At 38.3% G+C, this 26,227-nt stretch overlaps 1 long non-coding RNA gene across 2 annotated transcripts in view; it reads right to left on the bottom strand.

Annotated features, from left to right (window-relative positions):
- Positions 1 to 7,963: 7,963 nt before the first annotated feature.
- LOC135779406 (uncharacterized) overlaps positions 7,964 to 26,227 on the bottom strand; it is a 66,151-nt gene continuing 47,887 nt past the window's right edge. The window contains exons 1-3 of one of the 2 annotated variants that reach the window (XR_010544791.2): positions 23,835 to 23,945; positions 18,962 to 19,048; positions 7,964 to 8,058 (exon numbers count right to left, since the gene is read on the bottom strand). This is a non-coding gene — a long non-coding RNA (uncharacterized lncRNA). Of the gene's footprint in view, positions 8,059 to 18,961; positions 19,049 to 23,834; positions 23,946 to 26,227 lie in introns of those variants that run through there. The other variant, XR_010544790.2, reaches the window with a different exon arrangement.

Genomic DNA, 26,227 nt, shown 5'->3' with positions numbered 1-26,227 from the left:
TGGCGGAAGTCTGCAATCACAGCCAATCAGAAGTGAGCAATGGCATGATTGCTAGGATACGTGCGAGTATGGGCGGGATTTGAGGCAGTAATGGCGGAACGCTGGGCGGTCTATTATTTTATATCAAAATATGGTTAAAATCTACTTAATGTAGTTCCATTATTTTGTTATTTAATTTTTTAGAGACAAAAATGAATAAAATAAAAGTTGTTGTAACTATATGAAAGTTTATTTAAAGATTTGATTGAATTAAATGCGTTTATTACTACTCTTATGTTTATTTATTACTAATTTAATACTATATTTGTCTTCTTTAGTTAAACCTGCTATTTTACTAGTATCATCGTGACTTTTTCGGTATTATACCATATTTGAAATATAAATGTTATCCACGTTTACATTTGTATTGATATTGTATTCTTTGAAAATACATAATTTTATTTATTTAACACCAATATTTTTAATTATTTGCAATTTTAATTTAATAATGTGCTTTTCTTTACATAAATCTGATACATTTTGTATACTTTCCACAATATTATATTAAAGATAAAGTATGACTAATTTCCCTGCATGTTCATGTTTGAATAGTTTGATGTTTTATGCAAATGTTTTAATTCAATTGATTGTGTTTAAGAAACCTCTTTGTTTTTTCAGCCTTATTGTAATTATTGCTCTCCAGAATATATGAACCCTTACAGGTTATAAGGAGTAGCCTACAATATAATACAATACATTTATACTTTACAAAAATAAGCAAAGTTAGCCAAATCAAGTATATGGCTTAGTTTAGAGAGGATCACAAACATACGACACTGCAGTGTATATAGTCTATTATTCTTTTCTGGTTCATAAAGGTCAACAAACTTTCAGAAAATTGGCTGTAGGTTTTGTACTATTTCATGGCCAGACTGGCTGCTTCATCATAACAGACCTCATTAGAGCTCCAAACCGCTGAAAAGTTTTCGATTTGAGTTTGTTTACTTCAAACTAATGATGTTTATTTGTGTGCTATAGAGAAAATAATTTAAAAGTGCTTCTTTAATAGGACAGTAAATAAGCTTCTTATTAAATATGGACACCCACAAAAAACTGATCATCAGGTCATACTTTATCATTGGTCTTTAACAGGGGGTCCAGGGCCCCTTGTGGCTGCAGCCTCCGGAGGTCGCATTTCTAGGCTGCATACGTCATCAAGACATGTCTTATTTCAGAATATTAACAAATAAAAAGTTGACTTATTCTTAGTTTATCGCAGATAGTTGTAATATGCCTATGACTTGCGAATGTAATGCTCAGTTAACTTGAATAAACCAGGCTTGATGACGTATGCCGCCTGCATATGCGACCTCCGCATCATACAGTCACATGACGTCACAGTTAAGATTTCCAAGTGAAGTCACAGACACAAGGCAACACGAAAACAAGTAGATTTAATACTTTAAATCAAAGATTTTTCAATTTACCACCAGATATTACCAGTGTGAGGACAGACGGACGAATCGTGACCGGAAGCAGTCGTTTTTATCAGCTGTGAGTACGTCAATCCTTGCTAGTTAGCATAATCGATTGATTAGCCAACTTAATATATTAAAGGAAAGTACATTTACAAAAATAGTTTTGTAAGCCATTAGTTTAGTTAAATTTTTAAGTTTGTTAAGTAGTAGTATGTCAGTTTGTGTATATGTTATAGCAGCAGTTGTTGGGTTATAATGGATGGATATTAATTAATGTTTGGGACTAAACGTTAACTTATAAAAGGTAAAAACCAGGTAAAGGTTTATTACAGTCTTTTATTTTGAATGCAGAATTACATTTGCCAAATAAAGCACTTGCATTCATCACCATAGTACATCAACCACCATGACTTTGCATTTGCCCTTTAACCTATCAGTTTTTGGTACACCTTCCACTAATTACATATTTTACTTTTTTGTAGGCTAAATACATAAACCATATACATGCGTAAATACATTATCATATAAAAATACATAAACCATAAGAGTATTTTTTATTGAATATTAACAAGAACACAATATAGTTTACAAACACATTGTACATATAACCATATGGTTAACAGGGGTGATATGAAAAAAATCATAAATTAAAAGGAAAGGCAATTTGCATTAAAAAAATTGGATTTCTTTAAACCGTATAGTCTATCTTGCTTTCAAGTTATTGCTTTTGGATATTGTCTCTATATATCTATTTTAAATTCTTCAAAATGTGGCATTTTTTTCCATTCCATTTGACTTTATGAATATAATAACGGGCAATTATAATAATTAAATCAAGCATAAACAGAATATTATTATCATCAAACAAAAAACATTTTAGCATAACATCAATTTCTTTAAAGTAAACAGGCTTTATAACTTTTCTTTGTAAGTAAATACGAGTAGTTTAAACCCAAACGTTAGAGCTTGTAGTTCCTCCTTTCTACCAGCAGAGGTCAGAATATAACTAGAAGTTAGAAAGTCTCAAGGAGAGTTGACCGAGCCTTTTCATATTTTGTAAAGAAAACATTTATATTAGGATGCTATAACCCCTTAAGACATGAGGACATACACAATACATATGAAGAGGGCATTGATGGTCACCATGAGCACTGAAGAATTGATCCCCAGGCATTATAACCGATTTCATATGGTGCTAGATGACAAAAGGGACTCTAAGCACCAAGGGAAATCAGTCATCCTTTGATGGGGAGATATAGTGACAGGAACAGCCAGAGAAGGGGAACAAACAAAATACATTACAAGCCCTCTCAGGGAATGTTAACAACTAAACTTAGCTATTGAAATAGATATAGCTGTAACCCAACCACAAACAAACAAAAATTCATAATCTGTATATACAGATAATCTGATCTGTGAGTGATGCAGTTGGTGATTCAAACTGATTGGTTAATGCAAAGTGTCACGATGACGCTTTAGTAATGATTTCAGAGGAGTCTGTAAAGTCTATTTTTGGACTTTCTTAAAGGGAACTCTGTGATCGTTCTTTGTACTTTCCAGCTGTGGCGTTTCGTGTAGTTGTTTTTTATGAGAAATTGTACATTAGAGTTACAAATAAAATGGTTACGGTGTCATTGTTACAACATAATTATACATTTAAGTACAGCGTAATAACAACATGTATGGTTAGGGTGTGGTTTAGGGTTAGTTGCATGCAATTATGCATAATTTAAAGGTGCATTGTGTAACTTTTAGGAGGATCTCTTAACAGAAATGCAATATAATATACACAACTATATTATCAGTGATGTATAAAGACCTTACATAATGAACTGTATTGTTTTTAATTACATCAGAGCCGTTTATATTTACACACACACCCTAACATTGAAGTCGCCGTCATGTTACTACAGTAGCCCTAAATGGACAAACTGTTATACAGAGCGTGTTTCATCCCTACATTATCGAGATGACAACTCGTTTGGTTTGTGGTGACTACCACTATGTGTTTTGAAATTGAGGGGTGAGCTGATGGTTGCAATTCGTAATCTCACCACTAGATGTCGCTAAAATGTACACACACCACCTTTAATATTATTACTATGTGTAAAAAGACAAGTGTTACCAAATAACGAAATAAAAATGATTATTTTAGATGTGACTGCATCACATTGTAACACACATAAACATGTTATTCACTTGTTGTATTGTCTTTATCATGATTCAAACAGTATTGTAATAAGAAAAACGGTAACAAGACCATGACGGTACATAGATGTGACATTTCTCCTGTGAGACTGCATTAGCTTCGTCATGTGACTCTCCGTAAACCTGAGCGATGTTTAATAAGGCGATCTTGTCCTCATCCGCTAAATATGAACAGTCAGATTCAAGATGTTTTCTCGTTCTGCCTCTCCAGAAACAAAAACTACCCCACCCTAAAAGTCATATTTAACTTGGTCTTGTTTTGAGACACCCATTGCTGTCAAACTCGATCCAGCTGCAAGATCCTCCCCAAGAACACTGATTTCAAATGGTGCTAGACACTGGTAGTACACATCTAAACCACCATGTGAAACCAGCATCTGGAGAAGGAAACCAGTAGCGATGACACTTGTGAAAGCTATGCCATCAGTAGACCTCATGTCACCGGCTAGATTGATGATTAACCGAACAGGAAATTCAAAAGGGTTGAAATAGCATCGGGTGTGCTTTAACAGGAAGTGACTATTTTGAAAGAATTGTCACAGCTGTAATGTCTGTGGCATTGCGGGTTTGAATAGCAACTTTTCTTCGTTTACAAACCTATGTGTATCAGTTGAAGAGAATGATAATGCAAAGAAATGACCACATCTTGTTGCATAACAGACAATGTACTTGATGTATGGTGTGTTTATCTGTGCATAAATAGACCCCGATAGCTCCCGCATCTCTTTCGGCCGTGGGAGGATGACGTTGGGCCTTTTGAAAGGAGAAACTGCCTGGAGATGGAAAATATGAGTCATTAGGACCTTTCAAAACAATGTCATCATTCAAAGTAGCTCTCCAAATGTAAACAGGAGCGGTCAGTCACCCGTACCTGGGCCACCGAAGGTCCACGAAGCTATCTTGAAAACTTACCGTCAACACAGCGCTGACGCCCACTCACGACTAAAATTGGAGTACACATGTGGTACACGCCGTCAGCTGTGTGATTATGTATCTCACCTCTCCAGTGTTCCTCCTATTTTTACCTCTCAGCCTATGGCTGTTCAGAACGATGAGGTCATTGCGAGACACCCTCCCACCCAATTAATCACTGTCCTTTAGTGAGGAACGTTACACAGAGAGAGTTGTTAAAAGTAAAAAAAAAACATTAAGGAAATCATATTAGTAAATGGCAAGTAGCTGAAGCAGGCTTTTAAGTTTCCAGACCAATATAAATTCATTATTTTTACATCCATTAGCCAAACTTTCTTCAGTGCAAAAGATTTTAGAGAAAGTCTTCGCTGTTCTTTTCAGTATAAAGCCACTGAATTGGAATGGGTGGTGTCAAGCATAAAACAGCCATGCATAAGCATCACTGTCCTATCACATACATGTATGTCAGAGGTCTTCAACCTGTTTTAGGCAGGGCCCCCTAATGCATTAAATTAAGACTGGATTTACATACTGTGGTATCAGTGGCGGCCGCTGACTTCTCTTCCGAGGGGCACGAATTTACACACATGGTGTGTCATGTGTGCGGCACGTCATGTCAAAATATGTGTTTGGTGTGTTGTGTGTGGTTCGTAATGTCAAAATATGTGTTCGGTGCGACATGTGTGCGGTGTCCGTGTCAAAATATGTGTTCTGTGAGTGTGTGGTTTGTCGTGACAACATATGTGTTTGGTGCGTCGTGTGTGCGGCTCGTCATTTCAAAATATGTGTTCGGTGCATCATGTCTGTGCCATGTCAAAATATGTGTTCGGTGCGTCATGTGTGTGGGACGTCATGTCAAAATATGTGTCCGGTGTGTTGTGTGTGTGGCTTGTCATGTCAAAATATGTGTTTGGTGCATCATGTGTGCGGCTCGTCATGTCAAAATATGTGCTCGATGCGTCATGTGTGCGGCTTGTCATGTCAAAATATGTGTTCGATGCGTCATGTGTGCGGCTTGTCATGTCAAAATATGTGTTCGGTGCATCATGTGTTTGGCATGTCAAAATATGTGTTCGGTGCATCATGTGTGCGGCTTGTCATGTCAAAATATGTGTTCGATGCGTCATGTGTGCGGCTTGTCATGTCAAAATATGTGTTCGGTGCATCATGTGTTTGGCATGTCAAAATATGTGTTCGGTGCATCATGTGTTTGGCATGTCAAAATATGTGTTCGGTGCATCATGTGTGCGGCTTGTCATGTCAAAATATGTGTTCGATGCGTCATGTGTGCGGCTTGTCATGTCAAAATATGTGTTTGATGCGTCATGTGTGCGGCTTGTCATGTCAAAATATGTGTTCGGTGCATCATGTGTTTGGCATGTCAAAATATGTGTTCGGTGCATCATTTGTGCGGCTCGTCATGTCAAAATATGTGTTCGATGCGTCATGTGTGCGGCTTGTCATGTCAAAATATGTGTTCGATGCGTCATGTGTGCGGCTTGTCATGTCAAAATATGTGTTCGGTGCATCATGTGTTTGGCATGTCAAAATATGTGTTCGGTGAGTCGTGTGTGGCACGTCATATCAAAATATGCGTTCGGTGTGTTGTGTGTGGTTCGTCATATCAAAATATGTGTTCTGTGCATCGTGTGTGGCTCGTCATGTCAAAATATGTGTGTGGCTCGTCATGTCAAAATATGTGTTCAGTGCGTTGTGTATGCGGCTCGTCATATGTGTTTGATGCGTCATGTGTGCGTCTTGGCCTGTCAAAATATGTGTTTGGTTTGTCATGTAAACTAGGCTTGTTGCGATAGTCGGTGAAACGGTGATTACCGGTGCTTCAGCCTCTCACCGGTTAGATCACTTGCCCACCGCGACACCGTCTTTCACCGGCGTTTTGATATTTTCTTGTAATTAAATCATTTAGTTTGGTTAGAGAGAGCAAACACTTACAACTGAATGTGTCTGCTGGCTGAATCCAGCGGAGCTGAACGCGCGTCATCACAGAGAAGCGGCTGCGGGTGTCAGATTTCATTTATTCCTGTCAGACTGCGGCGAGCAGACGATGGCAGAAGACGCGTGCTTACTCGTTTTTGTTATAAGATACATATATGATGTTTAATATAGGCGAGATCGTTTTGTTGTTGTGTTTTTCATTAAGAAGAATAATAAACCCATCATTCAAGCAGCGCTTTATGGAGGAATAGCCGGTTGCTCTGCTTGGGACTGGTGGGTTTCTGTCAGAAGTACCTGCGCACATTGACTCAAGCACTTAAACCAGCTGTTGCACTCACATTTGCACGCAAATTCATACGTGATTTAACGCAGCGTACGCAAGCGCTGGATTTAAACAACAGTTGCATCTAATTCAAAAGTGAAAGTAAAATGCGCACTTCTGTGCATTTATAAGCCCCTCCCACCCGGTGAAACCGGTATAACCGGGTTTGTCACGCACTGATTAACCGGTGGGGAAATTCTGTCACCGCAACAACCCTAATGTAAACCTATGTGCATCATGCGTGTGTTCTGTGTTCTAGAAGCCACGTGATGGGCTAAATACATGTTTTGACGAGTTTCGCATCGTGCGCCCTCGAAAAAGGTATAATGGTTACGTTTCAAAGAGAGTAAAATAATTATTTTAATAACATTTTTACAGAATCGTTTATTGTGCTCTTCATTTTAATCAAGTTTTAATATTTATAATTAGCCTATTAATGCATTTTTGTTTGAAGTCTAATTTAATTAAAAAATAATAATAATACATTTGGAGGTCCACCACAGTCCCCATCATCCCCCAGGGGTCGCTGGACCCCCATTTAAAGACCCATGACATACAGTATCTAAATATAAATTAATCAACTTTAAATTTGAAGCAATAGGTTTGGCCTAACATCCGCCTTTGTGTTCCATGGAAGAAGGAAGTCATGCAAGTTTAATTTGGCTACTCGCATGTCACTAACAGAAATGGTTTTCTTCCTGACATATTTCTTAAATATAATTCCCTACTGGGAACAATCAAGATGGCCTGTAGCAATAAGCTGTACAGTTCTGTCATTCTTACCTCTTACCAGCTTGTATAAGCCCACACAGATTCGCCTTACCGTGTGTTATTACACACTTTATTATGTGCCTCGGTCCATGGCACACAATCCCACGTACAAGCAGACGGTGATGTGAACAGGTGCATCTTTTATTGATCTTATACGTGACCCTGCCTGTAAAAACCCATTTTTTTGTAATTTACTGTTTTCGATATAAACTTATCCTACATAATGTACAGGACATATAACCTTTATCTTTAATATCGACTGAGTAAGGTCATGTCAAAGATTGAAATCAAACTTTGATGCTCCAGATCTCAATTAGATTGAGACTTTACCTGGATTTCACAGACAGGGTCAGATATAGGAGATTAATGCAGCCTTCAATTTTCCATGAAGTTTGTCCAAATAATGGAAGACAGAGGAAGTGTGGAGGAAACCTGTGTGAGAGAAAAAACATTACTTTTACAATTGTGTTTGGTGCAGAAATCACTTTTTTCATTTGGTCAAACCCATTCCTTATCAGATCACTAAGAATGCAACTAACCAGATGCCATATATTGTGTGCAGTTCTGGAAATGAACAGAAGAGGGCAGTGCAGCTACAAATCTCATTCAGACACAAACAACCTTAAAGAGGGCAAAGCAGGAGGAACTCCTGCCAATTCAGTGATTACACAAACACACATGTGAGTCTTGCTCTCTGGTGCATAAGTGAAGAAAAACCCACCATTGAGGTGTTGTTTTTTGCGCCCCGTCATTCCACTTCTCGCTCTATTCAAACTCAGGAAGTGACAGGGCAAGACAGAAACGTACACACACATTGAGATACACAAAAATGAATGGACTGCATGATAGCTTGACTCTACCAGTGGTGACATCACCCGCTCCCGCCCGCTCCCTCTTCGGCCTGATTTTAAAAGAGAAAATGACGAGAGCTTGTGTTTATATAACAACCTGCTTTAAGCACTTGAAAGCCGGTCAATCAGCCAATCTTGTTTTTGTTACCCATTTATTTTTCTGGCCGAGCCGAACTGCCACTAAGGATGGCTAAATGTTTTAGTCTTTGTAAATTTAGTAGGGTGAACAGAAACGTGACCTGGCCCAGCTTTGATTGCTCTCCCGACCACGTGATTTTTTTACAGCTTGATCTGTAACGCTTCCTTATAAAGACTATAGTCTCTACACCCAACAAACATGCTTTTTGACTTTCATAAAAGCAGTTTCCTCACACGTCATCACATTAGGTCATCAGACTTTTTTAGACTTTATTCGCAAAAATATTTTCTCTCATCCCCTAAATGTGCATTTACACCAGACACGAATGAAGCGAATAAATCACAGCATTCGCACAAAGTTAGACGCTTGAACATTTTGAGTTAACTCGCTTAATTAATGCGTGAAATTTTGGGGTCATTCGGCCGTGAAGTTTGTGCATCATTTGCACTTGAAATTTGCGTCATTAACGCGTGAAATTGCCGTCATTCGCATGTGAAATTCGTGCGTCATTTGCTCGTGAAATTCGCATCATTCGCACGTGAAATTTGCGGCATTTGTGCGTTATATTTACACCATTCGCGGGTGAAATTTCCGCCATTTGGCATGAAATTCATGTCATTCGCACGTGAAATTTGTGCGTCATTTGCATTTTACACTCTTCGCTAAAATATTTTCTTGCGTCCCCGTAACTGTGGGTTTACACCAGACACGAATTAAGCGAACAAATCGCGGTATTCGCACGTAGTAAAACGCTTGAACGTTTTGAGTTATCTCGCTTCATTAGCACGTAAAATTTTGGTCATTCGCGCATGAAGTTTGTGAATCATTTGCGTGTGAAATTTGTGTCATTTGCACGTGAAATTTGCGTTATTAACGCATGAAATTGCAGTCATTCGCAAATGAAATTTGTGCATCATTTGCGCGTGAAATTTGCGTCATTAATGCGTGAAATCTGCATCATTCGCACGTGAAATTTGTGGCATGCCCGCGTGAAATTTGCATGTGAAATTTGCGCCATTCGTGCATGAAATTTGCGTCATTCGCACGTGAAATTTCCGTCATTCGCACGTGAAATTTGTGTCATTCGCACATGAAATTCCCGCAATTTGCGCGTGATATTCGCATTGTTCGCAAATATGCATACTTTGCTGGCTTTTGCTAACTTGTAGTCTCAAATTGAGTAAAGAGCATTTTTTACAACTTACCAGATTGTCGGACCAACTCACTTTCTTCCAAGCAAGATCCTTTTTATTCCTGTTTCTTTAAAAGTACGAAGATGTGTCGTACAGCTCTGGTTGTCCACATACAAGCGACATGATTTGTTTTTCATATTTATGCCTCCGCTCGCTACGTCGTAATCACATCACTATTAGAGCAAGATCCTGATTGGTTAACACGGCGCGAATATCCAGCAAAGTTCAGATTTTTCAGCGCGTCAAATGCCTGAAATGCTCAATCCCCATGTCTATCTCATCTTTGCATTGATTTAACATATAAATCACTCACGCTTAACGCTTCATTCATGTCTGGTGTGAAAGCACCATACTAATACAAAGCCATTTTATGTCAATGTATCTTTGACTATCCTGACCAGCCCAAAGCAACACTGGCTTGACCAATGGCATGAGTTGGATGGGACCATTTGTTTTTCTGACCAATGGCAGACAGGGAGTGTCCATTACAATTCCATTTGGTGACGTTAGGTGGTACCAAAATGAAAAGCTTCCCCTTTAAGATGACTCAACTGAAAATATCATCCATATGAACATTAATGCAGGCAGCAGAGGATCACAAGAATCTGCCCACCATTTTATTTATAAATGTATACAGCATGCAAACATCTCTCTATTAAATCTTTAAAACACAACCATGAATGCTCGCCTGTGAGATTGTGACTCACACATTTATAGCTTACAGAAACTCATTTATCATCTCCGAGCCCGCACCTCAATCACTCTTTCCTAATGTAAATAAGTGCTTCAAATGCTCCACTGCTCGATATCATGACGTTATATGATCCTATTGTCTCATGACTAAGTATAAGGAAGCTGAACTTGGTAAAATGTGGTATATGGAGCTGAAATAACTACGCTTGTATCGGTCACTGAAAACAAAGTAGCCAAAAAAACTCCATCCCCATCCACTTGTGATCCGATCAACCAAAACGCAACTTAATACGAGCTATAAACATGGCCTAAGAGAAGGAGGGCTGTAGGGATAAAATATTTTGCCTGATGAGTCACATCTGAATCATACGGTGCAAGGTGTGTTTTATTTGAATCTTGTTAATCTGATCTGCCAAATACTGACACATTAACAAAAGCTATGACTCGCAATCACACAAGCGCACTTGACCCTCAGCTGATCTCAGAGCAGTAACTCATTCCTGTAAATGGATCATCGAGGGTCTCTGAATAATTTGAAGAGTTTTGAAAACATTATTGCTGGTGAAAGCAAAAGCATTTAAAGGCGGGGTGCATGATTTTTGAAAAACACTTTAAAAATGGAGTGGGCTGACTACAAGAACACACTTGTAACCAATCAGCAGTAAGAGGCGTGTCTACTAACCGACATCGTTGCCTGGGTTGTGTATGTGTGGGGCGGGTCTATCAAAAGAAGGTCCAGATTGGGGTAGGGGCGTGTTTGTTTAGATTATTTTTAATGTCAACATTGGCTTTCAGAGATCATGCACCTCACCTTTAGGCAGTGCTCGAATTGAATCTCGTCTTATGGGGGGTCCCCATCATGACATAGCAGCAAACCCAAAATGGCAACACATTAGTACCTTTGAACGCAAATGTATGATTTATGTAACATCAATAAAAGCAATCCAAAATTTACAGACTTAAACTAGATCAGAATTTACCTTCATAACAAAAAAATAACAGGTTTGTCAGCATTATCTTTAATAAAATAAAAATATCTGAGGGGAACCCCCAAATATAATTTTGACTTCTTATAGGGGGTCCCTAATGCCTTATGGGGGGTCCCTGATCCCCCCAGCCCCCCCTCAATTCGAGCACTGCATTTAGGGGCGATTCACATTTTGCGTCTCTTGTGCGCTCAAGTTCATTATTTCAAATGTACGCACACTCGTATTGGAAGCGGCACGGTAGCGACACACACACAGTGCGACACGCTCGTTTTTTCAAGTTGAAAACATTTAAATTTTCTATGCCGCAATTGAACCGCAGGTCATGTGACAAGAACCAACAGATGGTTGCGTTTTCCACACGGATTTAGACGCAAAATGTGAACCGCCCCTTAAGCAGGCGTTTTTGCATTTCTTATACGTGAATGCATTCATTTATTAGGCAATATTTCATTTGGATATGTTGAAATTTGAAAAAGTCCTGACCTACACTACAGTTTAGGGCTGCATAGTATTGAATAAAATGCGATAACTTGTTAAAAAAAAGCTTTACGTTTGTAAAATCCATTTAAGTAATATAAGAATATATTATGGATGCACCAAATGTTCAGCAAATGAAACCATTTGGCCAAAAAAAAAAAACATGTACAGAACCAGTGGCGTAGCAAGTGAGTCCCGGGCCCATATGCAAAAAAAATGTACGGGCCCCCTTAAGCCAAAATTCCCCCCAGCCTTGTCTGTTGGCACTGTTAACTGTGGCGCGCAGGTCTGTTAACAACATATACTTTTAATACGGTAGTGAAATATTTTTACTTTACTTTTTTACTTAAATGGTAGATTTAAATTAAGAAAAACAAAATGTTTTGGGTAGTTTTTGACTCTTGAATAATTTCTCCGCCTTCTCTTTTCTCTTTGAGGCCCCACTTTTATGTTTATATTTGTCCATCCTTAATGTTCATGTAGATAGCCGCTATAGTAACCTCTCACACTGTGTTTTCTTTTTTTTTTGGCACGGCAATGCGTCATGTGAAAAAATTATGGCGTATTAGTCTACGGCAGCCGCGGAGTGCCAAAAAAATTATAAACGCAAACAAGAAATGACGGAGAAATTAGACATTAATGCATACAAAAATATATTTATTGCTGCCACAAATAAAAATGAAATTGAAAAAAAAAATGTTTTAAAAGCTGGGGCGGGCCCAGGGCCGGGCCCCCTATTGGCCCGGGCCCATTTGCACGTGCATACCCTGCATGCCCAGACGCTACGCCACTGTACAGAACCATGTCATTCAGTTATTGCATACACACTTTTAACCAAATTGACTTACAGTGCATTTAAGGCACATGTATACATTTTATCAGTATGTATCTGAAATCGAACCCATGACCTTTTGAGCTGCTAATGCACGGCTTGACCAATTGAGCCACATGAACATATTTTGAAATGAGGCCCAGCCTTACTGGAATGAAAACAGAGGCACGGGGCGCTGCTGTGAGGATATAGATGGCTTTAACTTTACACTTTGTGTGTAGTGAATACAGATCAGTCAGTAAAGTAGAGTTAGAGATAGTGTGAATGTGCTTTAACATGTGATCTTGAGTTCATGTGTAGTTCACAGAGAATGATGGCCGTAATGACAGCAGGATTCTCTTCTTCCTCTTTTTCTCTTTTTAACGAGAAGATGTTCACAAGGAAAGTGTCACATTTTTATAATGTATAGCTTAGAAGTGTTGAATGTGAGAGTTCATCCACCGGATGTAACACAGTAGCAAAGTATTTGACAAATGTATAATACATGCATTCGGTTAATATCATTCTAGGTGGCATTTAGAGGCTTTTGCATCTGAGTTTCTCATTTGTTTTCATCCGTAGACGTGTATCGATCCACAGCGTGCTCTTAAGAGTATTTTGGAGGAATTTCAAACATCTGGTTGTTTCTTTTGATCCATTTACAGGAAGAGGCTGAACTTTGGCCCACTTGTGAACACACAGTGTGACACAGCCAGGAGAATGTTCCCTTTCTGAGCAAAAACAGATAAACAATCTTAATAACCCCATCAGAGCGCTTGCCTAAATTTAGCCCAGGGTAAACATTGTATGAAAACAAGGTGAAAGAGAAGAAAATAAGGTAGAGGTAATGAAAGGTTCCAGTCACTGTTTTTGAAAGGATGATTAAGTCTGCTCAGACGTATATAGACTTTAGTGATGTGCAGTATGACGTGAATGGATGATGCTAGCCTGAGTCATACTAAATGCTCTTTTTAAAGGGATAGTTCACCAAAAACTCCTTATTTACTCACAAAGGGAGATATTTTGAAGACTGTTTGTAACCAAACAGATCTGGGGCACCATTCACTTCCATAGTATTATTTTTTTTACTATGTAAGTCAATGGTGCCCCAGATCTGCTTGGTTACAAATTAAATTTTACCATTGTGTACAGCAGAATAAAGTTGTTTATACAGTATGTTTGTAACAACTTGAGGATGAGTAAATGATGACAGAATTTATTTTTTGGTGAACTATCCCTTTAATACATTTTTAAAACGAACTTTAAAGATTGTGACCTTGACAAGCAAGTACAGCAGGAAGTAAATCGTTTATCAGTGCGGGTTTAAACATATTATTAGACAAAAATGTGTGTGATTTAAAATGTTAAATGTATGAGTCTGTTAAAAGCGAATTTGTCTAGACCCTTATCTGGCGCTGTCCCATGAGTGAGACCCCCGAATATTGTGCATGTACATTTTTATCTATCACGAAAACCTATATATCGTTGGAAAGGTTTAAGAATCTATTTTTTTATTTTAAAACATTTTAGCAGTAATAGTAATGCAGAGACAGTAATTTATTAATTTATGACGATGCAGCACACCATTGACACCTAGCAGCCGTTGTTGGTAAAACCACTAGAATTGTAACACAAACCACATACAATTTTATGTATAACATATATACTTTATTGTTTTATTTTTATTTATATGGTGTACATCAACTTTTCACCCTTCCACTCCAAAAGAGCTGTGCTATTGGGTTGAGTTCCCTAAAGCCAGAACGAACTCATTTGAATTTTACTTAATGCATCAAAAGCGTAATAATAATACAAGTGGCTTTCAGGCTTTCAACAAAGAGCGCCAGGAAATTACAATGACCGTAAAATACAAACTTCTCAAGAAGTCAGAGGAAAATCCATCCTGAGCTCATCTTGAACAGAAAATCCACTGCGCAATTCAGTAATTTTACATTACATTCCCCACCGCAGCATGCATCTTATTATGCACGTAGAGAGCAACCTTACTTCACAAGTAAACAAGGAAACAATTGTGTAGCGGACGCTTTTATCCACAAAAACTTACGGTAAACTGCAGAGGCGAATTCCCTGAAGCAATATGAGGTTAAAGGGTTACATTCAGTTTCATTTTTATCCGCATCTGTGTTTCCTGGGTTTGTTTCAATGAACTTTCGTGCTTCTAATGCAATGCTCCACCACTGAGCTTTACGAGACAGTTTTACAATGATATGCATTTTAATAGGTGTAATCACCACCATATTTCACTGTTCCCAGAAATGACACATCCTAGCTCTCCTTGGAAGTCTCAAAGCTCCAAATATTACTGTACTGTATGTATAATTGAATAAGATCCACAGGCATGAGTCTTAACTGACTCACGTCTAGCCACCGGCTAAGGATCGCGTAACTCTCACCACCCACCCCTAAAATCCTTCGGGATGTCTGTGTTACCACAAGCCCCCCCTTCCCTGCAGGTTTACAGTGCACATTTGTTCCTCATTTCTTGCACTTGCATTGAAGTGCACTTCCTCTGAGTCACGGGCCTTAAATCAGATCGCTTGTCATTGAGTCTATCTCAGCGGCGATTAACGGTAAAGAAAATAAAACACAGCCGCAGCTGACTACGTGTTGTTCACAGTCTTTCTTTGATGGCCTGTCAGCGGCACGGGGTCGGGCTTCCAGCGAACCGCAGAAACGAGTCACAAAACAGAGGGCCCGGAGCCAAGCCTGCTTCCCAAAACTGAAGTGCTTGAGAAAAAAAGTTTTACAGTAAACGTGCTTCCCAGAAATAGTGTTGTGGGGCTGGGTGACGTTACAGTTCAGCACGCACAACAGATAAAGTCTATTCGTGGATATAATCAAGTCTTGACTGTGTGTGTGCGCGGTGGGGTATTTGCTCCGGTATCTGCGTTCAAGAAGTTATCATAATTCATATTAAAGGAATAGTTAACAGTTGTTACGAATCTTTATGAATTTTTTTGTTTTGCTGATCACAAATTAAAATATTTTGAAAACTATTAATGACTAAACAGATCTGGGGCACTATTCACCTCCATAGTATAATTTTTTCCTACTATGGAAGTAAATGGTGCCCCAGATCTGTTTAGTTGTTTACATTTTTCAAAATACCTTCATTATTAACAAATATTTTAACTGCTAAACAGATCTGGTGCACCATTCACTTAAATATTATTATTTTATTCTAGTATGGGATTGAATGGTGCCCCAGATATGTTTAGTTTTTAACATTTTTCAAAATATCTTCATTATTAACAAAAATGTTAATGACTAAGCAAATCTGGTGCACCATTCACTTCCATAGTATAATTTATCCTACTATGCAAGTAAATGGTGCCCCAGATCTGTTTAGTTATTAACATTTTTTCAAACTATCTCCATTATAAACAAAAATGTTAATAGCTAAACAGATCTGGGATAGCATTTACTTAGATAGTATTATTTTTTCCTACTATGGAAGTCAATGGTTCCCCAGATCTGTTTAGTTTTTAACATTTTTCAAAATATCTTTATTATTTACAAAAAATGTTAATAGCTAAACATATTTGGGGTACCATTCACTAAGATGGTAATTTTTGTCTACTATGGAAGTCAATGGTGCCCCAGATCTGTTTAGTTTTTAACATTTTTCAAAATATCTTTATTATTTACAAAAATGTTAATAGCTTAACAGATCTGGGGTACCATTCACTTAGATGGTATTTTTTCTACTATGGAAGTCAATGGTGCCCCAGATTTGTTTAGTTTTTAACATTTTTCAACATATCTTCATTATTTACACAAATGTTAATAGCTAAACAGATCTAGGGCACCATTCACTTACATAATATTATTTCTTTCCTACTATGGTGCCCCAGATCGGTTTAGTTATTAACATTTTAAAAAAAACTATCATTAACAAAAATGTTAATAACTAAACAGATCTGGGGAACCATTCAGTTACATAGTATTATTCTAACCTGCTATGGAAGTAAATGGTGCTCCAGATCTGTTTAGTTATTAACATTTTTCAAAATATCTTCATTATTAGCAAAACTGTTAATGACTTAACAGATCTGGTGCACGATTCACTTAGATAGTATTATACTTTCCTACTATGGAAGTCAATAGTGCCCTAGATTTGTTTAGTTATTAACATTTTTCAAAATATCTTCATTATTTACAAAAATTGTTAATAGCTAAACAGATCTAGAGCACCATTCACTATAATTTTTTTTCTTTCCTACTATGGTGCCCCAGATCTGTTATTACAATTTTTTAAATTTCTTAATTTGTGTTCAGCAGAACAGAATGAGATTAAGCGGATTTAAAGCGAAAGTATTTGATGAACGTATAATACGTGCCGAGGGCATCCGGTTATCATTATCTAACTTTTGACAAAAGTGCCGTTTAGCGGCTTTTGCATCTGATCATCCTCAATTGTAGCCCGTCTTTTATTAATGACAGTGATAACTACTATGGGCATTCAAATAGACCTCATTTCTAAGTGATTTCTTTCAGCTCCAGATCCCACAATGACGTCCCGCTTCAATGACTTTACAGCACTTGAATAAAAAAATAGGTCATATTTTTAATATCTCCTTGGCAGTAAATGAATAATGAGGTTGTTTAATGATTGCAAATGCTACGCCTCTACATGCAGAGCCGCTCTTTGGTGATAGGATGAAAAGCATTCGATTTGTTCAACACAACCCGGAAAAATCCGAGCAGAGTGAATCTGAATGTCAGGGTTGAGGAATTAATCTTCCTTTCATGAGAAAGCCTGGGCATCACGCCAGCCACGAATTGCAATGCACTTCATTGTCCATCGGGCCGTAATGCGCATGTAAAATGCGCAACGTTTCCTTAATGTTATGTTCAGATACGAGTGGACAAAGTCCTTCATTGTGGACCTTATCTAATGTGATATAACCACCCAAACCATAACAAACATATTAAAAGAAAACTGTATTTCTAATTTTATCTTAATAAAAAAGCTGGATACGATATCCAGAAAACGTTTGAACAAACCAATCCCACACCGAACTACCAATTGACCTCACCAGAAATGCACACTACTCTTCCCTTTGCTTTAATCCTTTACTTTTAAGGAGGATTACATGAGATACAATGAAGCCTACACCTGTGGCATACCATACCGACCAGAAACATGTTATGAAACCACCCACACGCTTGAATGTTGTGCTAAAGCGTGATGTAATCTTGTCTTGTCACTTTCTCCCGGCTTAAACAGGACAGGCCAATTAAGTTCTTCCAGAGTTACTCAACAACTCCGCGTCGCAAAACATGCTTCCCAAATCTTCCCGAGGGCACGATTTGTCTGCACAGCGGAGCGCACACGCACTGCTATTTGCCCAGAAGCACATGGGAGAGGAGGAGTGGCACTTTGTTTAGTTCAAACCGCGCATCAAAGACCGCCATGATTTCATCTCTCATTCACATCAATGCCTTTTCACCCACTTTGCATCTATGATCATTTTTTATTCCCTTTCATGCAGGACTGGCATGCAGTTATAGCACTGCTTCTGTTGTAACGCATAAATGCGCGCAGCTGAAGCAGGTATTCTCTTTGCGTCAATGCCCTGAGACGTGGCATTGCAGCGGTATGATTCACAGCTGCCCAGATTGAGTTACTTTCCTTTTGACGTACTTACAGCTCTCTCTCTCTCTCTCTCTCTCTCTCTCTCTCTCTCTCTCTCTCTCTCTCTCGCCTCTTCTCTACAACACCTAGTGTGCTTTTCTACCAAGATAGCATTTCATGCAATCATAAAACCAAAGGCTATACCAATAAGGAATATTGACAACAGACATACTAAAGAAATAGTATCAATACAATTAAAAATAAATTTAAAGAATGATTGTAGCCAAGCAGATCTGGGGCACCATTTACTTTCATAGTAATATTAAAATAATACTAAAGAAGCAAATGGTGCCCCAGATCGGTTTGTTTTTTAACATTCTTCAAAATATCTTCCACAGTACAAAGAATTTTCATTTTCATCTCACGGAACTGTTGCCTATTAAGGGCGTTTCCACTAGACAACAAGGCAAATTTTGGAAGAGAGCAAATCTCTCACCTTTATTTCTCCCACGCACACACAAGCGTACACATGCATCCACGAACACAGTAGCATGAAGTACTAAGATTTTGGACTGCAACGTACCTTAAATTCAATGGTGCACCTTAGGCTCCGCCACTCTTGAGTGACTTTCCCGCACTTAACTCCATCACGATCCAGAAAGCACCTGACCTGGAAAACAGGTAAAGAGAAAGCACATGAAGATATCCGTCTATAACAGAGGGTGTGTTCGTGTAAGCTCGCCCAATCGTTCAGGCACACACGCACATGACAAAGTAAAAGGAAGCACACACCCCTGGGAAAGTAAATCAGAAACCTGGTGTTCCTAGTGAGAAAATGAAACTATATCTCTCATCTTTCTCTGGCATCGGTGCTCAGATTTTTTAACAAATACCCCACATACACATCTATGCTTGTAAAATCGAAGAGTTCACTGTGTCGATGTTACCATGAGGTGTGTAGCCAAGATTTAGGCGCCGGTTTGTGCATGTTTATGGTAAATTCTTGGCTCTACAAGTGGGCAGCTTATCCTTCTTACAACAGTCAGATAAGCTAAGACCAGACTCACATTTCAGTTCCTACGCCTTCAGATCCCAACAGGAAAGAAACATCACAAGAAAGAGCTTGTAAATATTCTCAGTTTCTTTTGCAGACAGTCAAAAAATTACACAGAGATGAAATTATACTCTTCTGATATTTCTCCTAAACGTATAGATTCAGGCTTCATGTTTAGATCCACTATAGATTCAGACTTTGTGTATAGATCCACTATAGATTCAGACATCATGTATAGATCCACTATAGATTTAGACATCATGTATAGATCCACTATATATTAAGACTTCATGTATAGATCCACTATAGACTTAGACATCATGTATAGATCCACTATAGACCTGCCCTGCATTCCAGTTCGTTTTTTTATGAACTTCCCTCGCTAACTTCACTCAGTCTCGTTCACTCGGATGTACGTCATTGCTTACGTTGTACAAGTGCCCACTCCTGCTAGAACACTTAAAGTGGGTTCAAATGGATCGCCCTAAGCCCTTGATCACATGGAAAGTGGAGACCGCCCCCTCCATGTGCAAAGCGCGAGTTGCTGAAGTGACGTCACAATCGTGTTGCATTGTGGGATATGAAGCTGAATGAAGTGTACATATGAAGCAGACTCGCTCCCTCGGTCAAAATCGAGGGAGCGAGGGTCTGTCCATACAAACTTCCCTTGTCCACTTGACGAAGTGGAACGCACTTCAAAATGGCGACAGGGATTCCCCCGAGGGGAAGTGCTTAGGGAAGTTCGCGAGTGTGTGTCTAAAACTGGACTGGAACGCACCCTTAGACATCATGTATAGATCCATTACAGATTCTGACTTCATGTATAGATCCACTATAGATTCAGACACCATGTATGGATCCATTATAGATTCAGACTTTATGTATGGATCCACTATAGATTCAGACATCATGTATGGATCACTATAGATTCAGACATAACATACAGATTCTGTATAGATTCAGAGATAATGTATATATCCACTATAGATTCAGACATCACATAAAGATCCACTATAGATTCAGACTTCATGTATAGATCCACTATAGATTCAGACTTCATGTTTAGATCCACTATAGATTCAGACATCATGTATAGATCCACTATAGATTCAGACTTCATGTATAGATCCACTATAGATTCAGACTTTATGTATGGATCCACTATAGATTCAGACATCACATATAGATTCTGTATAAATTCAGACATAATGTATATATTCACTATAGATTCAGACATAACATATAGATCCACTATAGATTCAGACATCACATATAGATTCTGTATAAATTCAGACATAATGTATATATTCACTATAGATTCAGACATAACATATAGATCACTATAGATTCAGACATCACATATAGATTCTGTATAGATTCAGACATAATGTATAGGTCCACTATAGATTCAGACTGTATGTATAGATCCACTATAGATTCAGACATCATGTATAGATCCACTTTAGATTCAGACATCATGTATGGATCATTATAGATTCAGACATCACATATAGATTCTGTATAGATCCAGACATAATGTATAGATCCACTATAGATTCAGACATCATGTATGGATCATTATAGATTCAGACATCACATGTAGATTCTGTATAGATTCAGACATAATGTATAGATCCACTATATATTCAGACTTTATGTATAAATCCACTATAGATTCAGACATCATGTATAGATCCACTATAGATTCAGACTTCATCTATAGATCCACTATAGATTTAGACTTCATGTATAGACCCACTATAGATTCAGACATTACATATAGATCCACTATAGATTCAGACTTTATGTATAGGTCCACTATATAATTAGACATCATGTATGGATCAGTATAGATCCAGACATCACATATATATATTATATTCTGTATACATTTAGACATCATGTATAGATCCACAACAGATACAGACTTAATGTATAGATTCACTACAGATTCAAATATCATGTATGGATCCATAGATTCAGACATCATGTATAATTCCTCTATAGATTGGCATCACATAAAGATGCACTATAGATTCAGACATCATCTGCAGATTCTGTAAACATTCAGATGTCATGTATAGATGCGCTATAGATTTGGTCTTAATGTATAGATCCACTATAAGAGTTAGAGATCGTGTATAGATTCACTATATTCAAACATCATGTATAAATCCACTATAGATTCAGACTTTATGTATAGATCCACTATAGATTCAGACTTCATGTATAGATCCACTATAGATTCAGACACCATGTATTGATCCACTATAGATTCAGATTTTATGTATAGATCCACTATAGACTTAGACATCATGTATAGATTTTGTATAAATTCAGCCTTTATGTATAAATCCACTATAGATTCAGACATCATGTATAGATTCAGACTTCACGTATAGATCCACTATAGCTTCAAACTTCATGTACAAATGCACTATAGATTCAGTCTAAATGTATAGATCCAGTATAGATTCAGACTTCAGATATATATCCTCTATAGATTCAGACATCATGTATATATTTTGTTTAGATTCAGATATCATGTATATATCCACTATAGATTCAGACAAAGTTGACACTTATATATACAATAACACAAAACATCACTGAGACTTTTAATTCATGAGAGCTATTTTTATCTGGGTCCCCTTAACACACACACCAGTTTTCATGTTTTTAAGTGGACTTTTTTCATAGACATAATGACTTGTTTACTATACAAACTGTATATTTTATCCCCTTCCCCTAGCACAACTCCTAAGCCTAATACATTTGTACAAACTGTTTGGTTTACCGCGCACATACAGTAGACAGAAAACTATAGGCCTAGTAGTTGTCTTGCTGTTCCTCATCCTGAGCCTCATTCAGCTCTGAGCAATGAGAAACATGCCAGTGTTTAAATGTCGACCCGGTCACAGACTCCACTGACACTGAAACACTGAGTAGCTGTAATAGTGGCGCCTGAGCCGGTTACCATGGAGACCGGGGAGGAGAGGAAGTCAGCATCAATCCTCAGTGTCCCTCCGCTGTCCAACTGTGAACACACTGTCGCCCCCATCTAACTCTTTTTAAACGCAGACGTGCATATCTTACGATGGAAAATCACTGACACGCATGCTTTTCTTGAATAACTTATTCAATAACTCAGGTTGTGACATCACTTGTTTACGTCAGTGAGACTCATTGAAGCCAGCGAAGATAAAGTCGCAATGTAGCGCTGAAAGATGACTTAACACCGCAGTAATGAGTGTAAATGTCACCAGCGGACAGAACTCAGCCTTCAAGATGCAAACTCACACAAACCTATATGCAAATATGCAAAAATGCACAAGCGCTATTCCAACAACGCAGTCACACTAGCATATATGTACACTTGAGTTTGCAAATGAAATATGCTGCTTGGATACGCTTGGGGAGTGCATCTACAAATGCGATCCTAAAGGGACGTACATCAACCCATCCTTCATAAAGTAAGGATCATTCCTTGATATCTATTGGTTAGGTCGTGTCAAAGATTGACATCGATGTAAACCAATGAGTGAAATCAAACTTTCATGCTCCTAATCTGTACCATCTATCAATTACATAACAACGACTTATTAGTATTGCATTTTGAAAGGATGAGTTGGACTTGTGAATCAGAGAAGCTAAACTTTAACAAGTTTTTCTGAGATGTGAGTTACGGGGCGTGTCGTACTAAAATTGTAATGAAAAAACGTCTGATTTGTAGTTTGTATGCGGGCGGTGATAAAGTCGGTAATAAAGGTGATAAAGATTAACAGATGGACAGGTGGATGTAATAGGTCAAGGTGCGTCCTGGCCACACCCACACCTACAGCTGCATTCATCAACAGACGAAAACAGAAGACGAGAAGTGGGCGGACACCAATGCAGAACAACAAGAATAAAATGTGATCATGCGAGAGGAACAAAATGTAATTGTGTGAAAGGGACAAAAAAGCGATAGATAAAGGAAGTGAATAGAGCGAGACAGTGATAAACTGAAAGTGATTCAGCACTGTTGTCAAAATCATCACCGAAGAAGGAAAAATAATATTGATAAGAATGTAAACTATTCAAACTTCTTAAGACTTTAAGTATTTCCTCTACTTAAATATTATCAGTGTTTTAGTAAGTTTAGTTGTTTTGACTTTTTGCTTCCCATATCCTCAAATAATCAAGTCCCTTACTGATATATAAACTATTGTTAATCTGATTTTAAACTAGTGGTAGTAGTAAACACCAGTTACTTACTCGGATGCCAGTACACCTGTATGCTGAAGCCTCCCTGTCCAAGAGTCTGTGCTGACCCTGGCCGGCCACCGACACACAAATCTATCTCATAAAGCTTTGAGATTATAACACATTAATAAAATACACATTTAAGTATAACACTTACTGAATAAACAGATCATCCATCAACAGAGAGAATCCAAGCAGGAACCTCACTGCTCCACTTTCCACATCGAAGTGATCGCTTACAACCTCTCCTCTTACTTTCCACCGACTGTGTGTGTGTGTGTGTGTGTGTGTGTGCGTTTTGCACAGTCATACACGACACATCTAGTCGAGCGATTCCTGCCAAGTGAGTCCGCAGGCAAACCAATCTCACTTTCTCTCTTCCTCTCCCTCCCTCCCTCCTTCTCCCTTTCAGTAAAAGCTTCATGTGTCATCTATCACATACTAATTCATTTGTCGCCGTGCCGCTAACACGTTACCGCTAGGCTGTGCTGTTTAACGCGGATCGAGAGACTTGTTGCCACAGAAGCAGTGGTTACGCAGGAACGTTGATTTGAGGTTGACGACATGTTGCTTTGAGGTTGCGTGAAGAGGACAAGGGAGGGCTGATGGAAGTGATTCAGCTTAATGAAAATAACTCGTCCCCGCAACAGATGTTTTAAAGAAAAATGGGTACCATCTGGAAAGTGAAAGGGACATTTTTGCCCAAACTGGTAGTTGTAAACACCTCAGCTTCAGTAAAACCAAATGAGCTGTAGTTATCTTGCACTTGCTTACAAACCGACTCAACACACTCACAATACACTTACAAATGAAATAATAATTAGTTGACTTATATATAAGTTTATATTTTAATACATACAAACAACGAATTTGTCCAAAGCATAATATATTCACAGACAGTCAAAACAGCTGATGTCTAACAAGGGTTGCCAGGTTTTCACAGTAAAATCATCCCTATTGCTACTCAAAACTAGCCCAATCACCTATTGAGGGGGGTTCTCTTGTAAAAAACCACATTGTGGAGGTAAAATCTGCAATTTTTGCAGGGTTTATTTGATAAAATTTGCATTCCCATGGCTAAATATCACATTATTGGGGTTGCTTAACCCGTGAATACAAAAACAGCCTTTGTCAACAGTATTAAAGTAACCAAAAAGCATAATATATTCACAGACAGTCAAAACATAGCTGATGTGTAACCAGGGTTGCCAGGTTTTCACAGAAAAACCCTCCCAACTGCTACTCAAAACTAGCCCAATCATGTTTTGGGGTGGGGGTTCTCCAGGAAAAATCGCGTTCTGGTGTAAAATCTGCATTATTAATGTAGCCCAAAATAGAGTAATATATAGACCATCAAGGGGATGTCAAGGTTGCCAGGTTTTCACAGCAAAACCAGCCCAATCACCTTTTGGGGGTGTCTCTTGTAAAAATCACATTCTGGGGGTAAAATCTGTGTTTTTGGCCAGGCTCATCTGCTAAACATCACAATATTGGGTTTGCTTAATCCATGGACATGAAAAGAGCCGCCACAAGAGTATTACAGTAGCCCAAAAAAGCATAATATATTCACAGACAGTCACAACATAGCTGATGTCTAACCAGGGTTGCCGGGTTTTTACACCGAAACCCTCCCAACTGCTATTTAAAACTATGCCAATCACATTTTGGGGCGGGGGTTCTCCGATAAAAAAACATGTTTCGCGGATAAAATTTGCGTTTGTGGAAGGGTTCATCTACTAAAATTCGCAATCCCGGGAGTAAATATCACATTATTGGGGTCGCTTACCCAATGGACACGAAAACAGCCTGTGGGAACAGTATTACAGTAGCCCAAAAAGCTAAATATATTCACACACTGTCACAACATAGTTGATGTCTAATCATGGTTGCCAGGTTTTCATAGCAAAACACTCCCAATTACTACTCAAAAGTAGCCCAATCACCCTTTGCGCGGGGGGGGGGGTTCTCCAGGAAACATCTCGTTTTGGGGTAAAATCTGATCAAGTTCGAATTCCCATGGCTAAATATCACATTATTGGGATTGCATCAACCCACAAACATGAAAACAGCTTGTGTCAACAGTAAAAAAGCATAATATATTTACACATTGTTACACCATAGGTGATGTCTAATCACGGTTGCCAGGTTTTCACTAAAAAACCTCCCAAATTGCTACTCCTAACTAGTTCAAATGCGTTTTGGGGTGAGGGTTAGTAAAAAACATTCTCCAGGGGTAAAATGAGCATTTTTTGGAGGGCTTATCTGTTCAAATTCCTATTCCTGGGGCTAAATATCACTTATTGGGATCGCATCAACCCAAGGACACGAAACACAGCTTGTGGCAACACTATTAAAGTAGCCTGAAAAAGCATAATATATTCACACACACTCAAAACATAGTTGATGTCTAATCATGGTTGCCAGGTTTTCACAGCAAAACCCTGCTACTCAACACTAGCCCAATCACCTATCAAGATGGGGGGTTCTCTGGTAAAAAAAACATGTTCCAGGAGTAAAATTTGTATTTGTGGAAGGGTTCATCTGCTATAA

The sequence above is a fragment of the Paramisgurnus dabryanus genome, chromosome 1 (genome assembly GCF_030506205.2).
Source record: "Paramisgurnus dabryanus chromosome 1, PD_genome_1.1, whole genome shotgun sequence".
In the NCBI taxonomy this organism is placed as follows: Eukaryota; Metazoa; Chordata; class Actinopteri; order Cypriniformes; family Cobitidae; genus Paramisgurnus; species Paramisgurnus dabryanus.
The sequence above is the reverse complement of the archived record's forward strand: the minus strand, read 5'-3'. Positions and strand labels throughout refer to the sequence as shown.